Genomic DNA, 9,236 nt, shown 5'->3' on the forward strand with positions numbered 1-9,236 from the left:
TATCTTTAAAACTGCTGCTTTGAACTCTATGTCTGATAGGTTGCTTACCTCCAGTTCATTTAGTTCTTTTCCTGGAGATTCTTTTCTCTCACTTGAGGGTTGTTTCTTTGTCTCCTCGTTTTGGCTGTCTCCTTGTGTTTGCTTCTATGTATTAGAACTGCTATGCTTGACAGTATTTGTGGGTTGACCTAAATTAGAGAGTGTCTTGAGGGGCCCAGTGGTGTAGTCTCTTTATCCATCTGAGCTAGATGCTCTAGGAATGCCCCCTTGTGTGTATTATTTGGGCTCTCCATTTATAATTGGGACTTGATTGTTGAAGTCCTATTGGTGGGAGGGATCTATCCTCCAACTTGCTGCCAGTGAGGCTCCACCTCAATGTCATTGTGCCAACTGTTCAGTGGCCAGGGACTCCTTAGACCAGAGGCTGGGTCTGCCTTTAATCTCTCATCTTGGTTGACTCTGTTCTGAGATGTACTCCTTTCCCCCACAGAACTGGTCCCACAGGTGTCATCTGCAGGTTCTTGGAGTCCCTCTGGCTTTTGTCTGGCTGACCACTCTGGGATGGTGTCTGCGGTTGCGATCACCAAACTGCTGTTTTTAGATTCAATATATTTAGATCCAAGCATTCTGCCAACCAGTGTGGCTCAGGGGTTGAGCGTTGACCTATGAACCAGGATGTCACAGTTCAATTCCTGGTCAGGGCACATGCTCAGGTTGAAGGCTGGATCTCTGGTAGCAGGTGTGCAGAAGGGAGTTGATCAATGATTCTTTCTCATCATTGATGTTTCTACCTCTCTCTTCCTCTGTGTAATCAAAGCAATATAAAAAAAACATTCTGGAATATTTGCTATATATTTTTTCTTTTATGTAAGGATTTTTAATCCTATTACAATGATTTACATATTAATGGAAGCAACTAATCTATGTCAATTATAGTTTGAGAGGTAAAGATATCAAGAGAAAATTTGGACAATAAATAATAGATTAATTTAGACTATAAAGGACATTTTCCTTTTTTAAAGGCATAAAACAATATTTGTCAATGCAATTTTTCATGAGTAATTTATTACTATTGGTAAGTATATACAAATAAATCAATATAGATTAATTTATATATAGATGTCAAATACACAAACTTCATAGTGTAATGAGAAAAATATGGATTGAGAATAAGACAGATATGAACTTAATTCTGGGTAATAAACTCATTAAATATATAATAGCAGCCAATATTTCTTAATTCTATTTTGACTCAGTTTTTCTTGTCCATAACATAAAAATAACACCCACATATAGTTCATAAGTTTTTTCTGAAAAATAATAAGGTGATATATGTGATATTATGTGGTTAGCGAGATTTAATAAAAATAAATTGATCTAAAGAAACTAATATGGAAGGTGTTAATATGTGATAAATTTCTTCTTTAGAAATTATCAGGTCCTAAATACTTATTTAGTATTTCTATATTTTAGTGCAATGTTATTGGCTTAAGCATTCTAACTCAGACATTTGAAATACTAATATGGAGTTTACTACATTGACTTCTTGCCTGAGTCAAAGCATGAGTCCTCATGCATCTTAACCAGTTTTGTTTCCTGAAAAGATTCTCCTGTCACTTTCCAGCTTGTAGATTTAAGCTGGTGAAAATAGAAGCCAATCAAATGCTTGTCACCCAGCCAGGCCACAAGGCTCACTTGTATGAAGACATTAGTGTTTCATCATGTTTAGAAGGGTACTGCTAGTCCTGATTTGGCTCTGAAGTGAGGTCACCTCTCAAATATGAATTAAATAACTGAATTCTGGCTAAAATTATCTCTGGGTAATTTTCTTTCTTTAAAGGATATATTACATTCTTTTTAAAGAATAAGTTGTGGTTATACAGTGGCATTTTCTTAAAACCTCCCTTCCCGAAAGTAAAGGAAATGGTAGAGTTGGCCCCTTGAGAAAGTGATTAATCCCCTGGCCACAGAGAAGCAAAATGACTACATGGATAAATACCTTGTCTTTTAACACTATGCTTTAAGCTACTGTGGCTAGTCGCAGCAGAAATTGTAATGAGGGGTCTGTAGAAAATGGTTCTTCAGAACAAACCAGCAAAGCATTGGTGGGAATGTAAGAAAATGATAGTGTTCCCAGAGGAATTTCCTTTCTTCCAGGCTTACACTTTGAAGCTTCGAATCTGAACTTTTGAACTATGTTGGCTTTATCTTGTCCCTTTGGAGAGATTTGCAAGGTACTCTTACAATACATGCTATAATTTTGTTCTTAAAAATTAATGATACAATTATTTTCAAAGAAAAAACGTCTTGTTTCAAAAAATTCTACAATTAGCAAACACACACACACACACACACACACACACACACATACACACACACACACCCGTCTTTCTGATATGATTGGTCCTATCACAGTTTAAGAAAAAACAGTCCTCTTTGTTATATCTCCAAGGCTTCCAGTAATTTATTATAAAGCTTGTAAGTTATTATGTGAGGCTGCAATGCTCTCTTTATAACTAGGAAGAAGACAAAGGGCAAGCTAAAAGGGTAGAAATCAGAGAGAAAACCAGCATGTGGCCAGTTGAGGATATACAATTGAAGCTGAATATATTCTTCAAAATAGAATTATTTTTAACAACTATTTTCTTGATATATGATTCAGCAAATATGCTGTTATTTTTTTTCTTTTAGGTACTGAGAGACAGAGAACATCACATTCTCTAAACTAATAAGATTAAGCTATTGAAACAATTTGTTGGAGCTTAGAGACTCTCCTACAAAAAGACAGGTCTCGCAAAGACCCTCTATCTGTGCTTGCAGTCTAGTTCAATAATGAGAGAAGCCACAGTCACACAAAAGAGGACTGGTATTTCAGTTAATCATTAAATTTCAAAGCATCGTTATTTTTCAGAAGGAATACTTTAACATTTTTTCTATATTTACATGTTTTTGTATTCATTCTAAAAATCTGCAATAGGTAAGGTCAAATTTCCTAAATACCTTAGTGAATTCTGCTGTTTTCACTTATTTTCAAATCTCATTGAACCAGTTGATAGCTCCACCTTACAGTGAAGGAAATGCCCTTAACTTGCTTCTTGTCTTTGTTTAGTAAATGTATAAATTTCCAAATGCTATAGTATCAAGACACACATTACCTAGATTAAAACATAAATTAATGAAAAACTTTTCATGCTGGGCAGAATCAAACAGGGACTGATCACACAGTTACGCAGCTGTCAATAAATTAACTTTTAAAAATGATTAAATTGGAAATATAAACTCTTGAAAAATGTAAATCACCAAAACAGCATTCTAAAATATAAACCTTGCTCTAAAAAGAATAACCTACTGATCACCAGAGAATGTCACATATTAAGCTGACAGTATCCATTAAGAAGTGATGAAATTATAATATTTATACGGTTTCAAGGCACACAATACAAACTTGATGAAAACTTGATTACAATAGTATACCATCTTCAATTTTAAAAAATGAAATATTCAAAATTTATTATTCACTGAAAACTAGTAGAACAACTTATCAAACATGTCTAGAAAAAATATTATGTTTGAATCATTGCTGTAATCATTGACTTTTAACTAGAATATCAGATATTTTATTTTAAGTTCACATGAACATATATATATATAAGACTTATAAAATGAGAAACAATAATTTAACTATTTTTTATGCATATTATACTCAAACAAATTCCCTGAAAGGGGATATAGATTAGATCATTGTGAGAGTTCTGTAACATATTAACATGCTATATACAGGGCGGGGCAAAAGTAGGTTTACAGTTCTGAGCATGTGAAACACAGTTTATTTTTATATTGTTATCTATTAATTGTATTATTTTTCATACTAAGAGGTTAAAACCTACTTTTCCCCATCCTAAATGTTAATAATGTATGTTATTAATATACATTCTGATTCAATTACAATGTTGTAGATGGCTTCTGGATCACATAGTTACATATAATGATGTTAGAAATTTCATAAATATAAGACACATCTACAAGGCCAATCTAAAAAACACTATGCTTTATATATGGTTTGGAGAAATTTACCTTAACCTAGTTTGCCATTAATAAGTTCTCTCTCAATAATTATTGAATGAGTATTAGAAATATTTAAAAATTACTAGAAATATTTTTAAATAACACATAATGCTTGAGTGCAATGAGAAATTTAGATATTCAAGTTCTGTCAAGCACCTTTTAATTCACTTCAAATATCAGAAGAAAAAAATAAAAAAAGCAAACAACAACAAAAACACTACAATATGTAAACTTCCAAAGTCAAGACATGGAAGAATCTTGGCCACATTCCTAGCACCACTGACAATGTAAGACCCTTGAGACTCATCTGCCTTTGTCAGTATCTAAAGTGGAAATAAGGAATCTTCAGAAGCAGGTAAAGGTATTGTAAAAAAACCTAAATTCAATGTTTTTCTAGGTTTTGCTAATGCAATATGTGTGTATGTGTAATTCTGATATGTCCCTTTACCTTTACATTCGTCAGTGTCTCTGTCTGTAAGATGAGCACAATAGTAGGTACCTTATGAGTCTAATGTGAGGATTAGAGGGCTTGTGTTTTACAAAGTGTCCAACAAAAGGTCTGGGCTGTGATGAACACTTGATCAATAATAGATTTAATGTTACATATTCTCTGTGCTTGCTATATAAGTGAATGCTGATTGATGTTGTGGTGACCCTGCACTTAATGCAGTCCCATTACCAAGGCGTCTCAAACAAATTTGTGATGTGTAGATGAATATTTTCCTCTACCACTTAAACATCCTCTTTTTGCACCCATGGTAAATATAACCAATATTGTTTGATTGTTTCCTGTGTACCAGATATTTTATTTCATTTAACCCTCACAAGAATCCCAAGATAGAGGCATTACCATTAAGCTCATATTACAGAAGAAAATTCTAAAAACTGGGGGACAGTTGGAGGAGTAGTTTAAAGTCATGACAACAGGCCTGGCCAATGTGGCTCAGTGGTTGAGTATAGACGTATGAACAGGGAGGTCACCATTTGATTCCCGATCAGGGCATATGCCCCATTTGTGGGCTCAATACCTAGTAGGAAGCATGCAGGAAGCAGCAGATCAATGATCCTCATCATTAATGTTTCTATCTCTCTCTCCCTCTACCTTCCTCTCTGAAATCAATAAAAGCATATGAAAAAAATTAAAAAGTCACATAGCTGGCAAGTGAAGAGTTGGTATTCAAGTCCATACAATAATAGCAGTGACTAAGCTCTTACCTTTAAACTATAAACTCTTCTACCTCTTATCCTCCCATTTATCAGTTATGTATTCATTCATTTCTCTCTTCCCTGCATCCTTACACTTGTTATTAGGACCCCAATATCAGACACAGAGAGAGGCTTTCCAATAGAAAGATTTAAAGCATACATGGTCTTAAGCTCTGGCTTTGCCATGAATTAGCTTAAGATCTTGGAAAATTTTACTTCACTGTACTATGACTCAATTTCTTACTATAAAGTGGGAAAATGAAATAACACAGGTAAACTGTGGCTACAAGGCCGGCACATGTTAGGAGCTCAATAAATATTACATATGTATCAGTTATAGCTTTGTATGAATAAATCATTAGTTTCAGCATTGAAACCATCTTTATGAGTCAATTAAAAGACTTGCCTACTTAAATAAATGTAAAAAAGTGCAAGTAGGAATAACTTATAGATATAGATAGGTCTACACTAGTGTCTACAAAAAGAATAAAAATTAATATAAAAATAATAAGTATTGACTTAACAATTACCTTTTGCATAATGACATTGTGGAAGTTTCTTTACAGACATTTTTAATTCATTTTCTTTGATGATAGAGTCATACTTATTTATTTAATTTTTAGTGTTGAGAGTACTACTGACACCCCCCCCCCTTTTTCTCCTTTGCTCTGACCCAAGTGTTCACCACCCTATTGTTTGTGCCCATAGGTAATGAATATATGCGTATGTATTCTTTGGTAGTTCTCTTCCTGCCTTTCCCTCTGAAATTCACAAGTCTGTTCCATATTTTCATGCTTCTGGCTCTATTTTATTCATCAGTTTATTATGTTCATTACATTCCACATATAAGTGAGATCATGTGATATTTATCTTTCTCTGACTGGTTTATTTCACTTAGCAATTTCATTTTCAGGTCCCTCCATGCTGTCTCAAAGGGTAATAGATCCTTCTTTTTATAGCTCGACTAGAGGCCCAGTGCACAAAATTCATGCACTGGTTGGGGGGGGCGGTGTTCCTCAGCCTGGCCTGCACCCTCTCCAATCTGGGACCCCTCGGGGGATGGCCAATTGCCGGTTTAGGTCTGATCCCTGAACTGGCAGTCAGACATCCCTCTTGCAATCTGGGACTGCAGGTTCCTAACCGCTCACGTGCCTGCCTGCCTGATAGCCTTTGACTGCCTCTGCCTACCAGCCTGATCACCCCTAACCGCTCACCCCTACCAGCCTGATCACCCCTAACTGCTCACCCCTGCCAGCCTGATCACCCCTAACTGCTCCCCTGCTAGCCTGATCGCCCCTAACCGCCTCTGCCTTGGCCCCCACCACCGTGGTTTTGTCTGGAAGGAGGACCGGATGACTGGAAGATGTCTGGTTGACCTGGTCTAAATAGCATATTACCTTTTATTAGTATAGATAGCATTCCATTCTGTAAATGTACAACAACCCAACAAAGTAAGACTTTTCATATTTCATCTTTATAGATGTGAAAGAGCAAATTCAGAGAATTTAACATATTGCCTAAGCTTATACAACTATTAGTTGTCAAAGAAAGAATTTGGATTTTGAGACATATAATCTTCCTGTTGTTCTAATCTTTCTCCCCACACAAGAATAAGAATGCACAACTTCCCCTTGATGGAAAACTAATTCTGCAATGTAGCTTTGCAATGACTGAGGAACAGTAGTGAGAACATTTGCAGTTGAATATGAAAACAAAACAAATGAAAAGGCAAGGAGAATAGGGAAGGCTGAGGCCACTACCCTCCCAGATGTAGCTTTAGACACCCATAGTCTTATTTCAATTCCAGAGGTCATCTTGCCAGAGCATGAGCCACATTTGCCCATGGCATTGATACCCAGGTTGTCTGGATTCTCTTGGCAGTAAATCTGAGGGAGACCTCAACTATAACACAGAAGATGAGTGGTAGCTTCAGGTTGATAAGCAGAAGACCCTGCTTTGCATTCCTGTTTCACCACTCTCATTAAAGCACACTGTTGCTCAAGCCTTTTGCTGACTCAGTGCTTATGTCTACTTCTTTCTCTTGTATCCCTTTCCCCCTGCAGCACTTGTGCTATGCAGAACAGTAGAAGCACTTTTGAAAATTCCAAAAGAAAGGAGCTTAATCAAAGACATGTAGAGATGACATCTTAATAATAATTAATTACAAAGTGTCCCATGGAAATGTTTTCCAGTCATTAAAGAGGTAAGCCACTATTAGTTTCTAGTTGTTATAATTACAAATCACAATGGTAAGTCTAAACTGCTTGAAGCCTATTATTTTAAGTGATACCCAGTTCCTTAGAGCAGTGGTCGGCAAACTCATTAGTCAACAGAGCCAAATACCAACAGTACAAGGATTGAAATTTCCTTAGAGAGCCAAATTTTTAAAACTTAAACTATATAGGTAGGTATATTGTTATTAACTTAATTAGGGTACTCCTAAGGCTTAGGAAGAGCCACACTCAAGGGGCCAAAGAGTCGCATGTGGCTCGCGAGCCGCAGTCTGCCGATCACGGCCTTAGAGCACCAGGAACAACAACAAAAACACCCAAAAAAGTGGAAATATTAGAAACAGTGCCATTATACAGTCTAGAAAACAAAAATTACTATCATTGCAAAGGAAAAAGGAGAATATGATAGAACCTATATCAGCCATCTAGTCAAGCCACATTATTTTACTTAGATGACAACTAGGGCAATGAAGATGATATATTTGGAGTATATTGAGCTGGATGAAATTCAAAAGGTCATCAAATAATTTGATCAATCATTCAAACCTAAATGTAAATTAAAACCAATGCCAACTTCAGTGCTATCCATTTTTTCAACATTTCCAAAGAACATTAATAACCTTCACAATGTCATAGTTCACTTTTTTAACTTTTTATTTTATGGAAAACTTCCCTAATCTGATATTCACCCTTAAAGTTGAACTCTAAACCATATTTTTGTTCTGTTTTTTTTTTTTTCTGCTCTGAGTGAAGTATATCATCCTTTGTCTCTGCATTATAATTAGACTTGAGTTCAGTTGGCTCTGGAGGCAAGGAGAGAATAAAATACAGAATCTTAAACTTGGTGTGACTTTTGTTTCTTTGACTCGTCTTCATAGATTTTATGTTTAAAACTTTAAGTTTCTAGTTTTAAATCTTCATATCTCTCTGTAGCTTTCTGTAGCACTTTGATAATTCAGGTATTTTTGCTTCATGGACTTTTGCTCTAAGGACTATTTAGAAAAACAAAGGAAAACAAAGATGAACAGGAAAAAGTTATTTGGACAATTTTTTTCTTGTTGCCTATTATTATACTATCTATTGTTTATCATCTATATAAGTTTAAGTAGTGCTGATATGAGCAGAGATGAAAAGTCCAATGAGCACATTTATCAAATTTTCTGTGAAATATTTAATAGCAACAGGTCCACAGAAGAGACTTTACATATATTTTAAAGAACTTTTCTTCATTAGAATCACTTGGAGTTTCATCAATGCTAAGTTCCTTTTGTGGTAAAGGTATTTTTAATTATGTGCATAATTGTGGTTCTGTGTGCTTTCTGAAATTTTTATATAAAACTATTTCTGCATTTATTTTACATACTAGTAGCACGGTGCACGAAATTCATGCACATTAATAAAAATTGCCCTAACTGGTTTGGCTCAGTGGATAGAGCATCAGCCTGTGGACTCAAGGGTCCCAGGTTCGATTCCGGTCAAGGGCATGTACCTTGGTTGTGGGCACATCCCCAGTGGGGGGTGTGCAGGAGGCAGCTGATCAATGTTTCTCTCTCATCGATGTTTCTAACTTTATCCCTCTCCCTTCCTCTCTGTAAGAAATCAATAAAATACATTAAAAATAATAAAAAGATATCTGGGAGTATGTAGTATGGTACTAGTGTGGCTTGGTACCACAGCTTATTGTGTGCGCTAAGGTACTAGCATTTTTTTACCCACAATTTCTTTTTCACCATT

The sequence above is a fragment of the Myotis davidii genome, unplaced genomic scaffold, assembly GCF_000327345.1.
Source record: "Myotis davidii unplaced genomic scaffold, ASM32734v1 scaffold24, whole genome shotgun sequence".
Lineage (NCBI taxonomy): Eukaryota > Metazoa > Chordata > Mammalia > Chiroptera > Vespertilionidae > Myotis > Myotis davidii.